This window comes from Gymnoscopelus braueri (genome assembly GCF_963280865.1).
Source record: "Gymnoscopelus braueri genome assembly, chromosome: 13".
Classification (NCBI taxonomy): Eukaryota; Metazoa; Chordata; class Actinopteri; order Myctophiformes; family Myctophidae; genus Gymnoscopelus; species Gymnoscopelus braueri.
The window spans coordinates 3,308,032-3,309,408 of NC_137615.1; positions in this window are offsets into that span (position 1 = coordinate 3,308,032).

A 1,377-nucleotide genomic window follows, 5' to 3' on the forward strand; every position below is an offset into this window, starting at 1 on the left:
ACAATGTACGCATAAGCGTGGCATATTATATACACCTACAATATCAGTAGCTGCCCCAGTACCTTCTATACAACACCCCAGTACCTTCTATACAACACCCCAGTACCTTATATACAACACCACAGTACCTTCTATACAACACCCCAGTACCTTCTATACAACACCCTAGTACCTTATATACAACACCCCAGTACCTTATATACAACACCCCAGTACCTTATATACACAACACCACAGTACCTTCTATACAACACCACAGTACCTTCTATACAACACCACAGTACCTTCTATACAACACCCCAGTACCTTCTATACAACACCCAGTACCTTCTATACAACACCCCAGTACCTTCTATACAACACCACAGTACCTTCTATACAACAACCCCAGTACCTTCTATACAAACACCCCAGTACCTTCTATACAACACCCCAGTACCTTCTATACAACACCACAGTACCTTCTATACAACACCACAGTACCTTCTATACAACACCACAGTACCTTCTATACAACACCACAGTACCTTCTATACAACACCCCAGTACCTTCTATACAACACCCCCAGTACCTTCTATACAACACCACAGTACCTTCTATACAACACCACAGTACCTTCTATACAACACCACAGTACCTTCTATACAACACCCCAGTACCTTCTATACAACACCACAGTACCTTCTATACAACACCACAGTACCTTCTATACAACACCCCAGTACCTTCTATACACAATAGTTGAGGAAGTGATGATAATGATGCTGATTGTCTGCCTACTGTAGGCTATGGTTATGGAGGATGCTTACGTATGATGCGTCTCACAGAGTGGGTGTAACAGGGTGGGTGTAACAGGGTGCATGGGTGCATGTAGTAGAGTGGGTGTAACAGGGTGGTAGAGTGGGTGTAGGTGGAGGATGCTTACGTATGATGCGTCTCACAGAGTGGGTGTAACAGGGTGGGTGTAACAGGGTGCATGGGTGTAGTAGAGTGGGTGTAACAGGGTGGTAGAGTGGGTGTAGGTGGAGGATGCTTACGTATGATGCGTCTCACAGAGTGGGTGTAGTTCTTTGTACTTCCAAACGGGTTGACCAGAGAATCACAGGGTCTCTCCGCTGCCACAGAGAAACAGAATGAATGTCAATGTAATGCCCTTTACGAGCACAACTTCACCCATTTTCAAGCTTTCATCTTCATATAATTGGTCCTCACTAATGCTAAATGATAAAATGGTACCATTGTTTTCTACTAGCTCTGTGTCACTGGTAGGCAGGTTTCTGAGCTGTCCACAGCCCTCCTCTGACACACAGACTGAGTAGGACATAAATGGTACCATAATGAGCATTAGTGAGGACCACTTATATGAAAACAGGTTG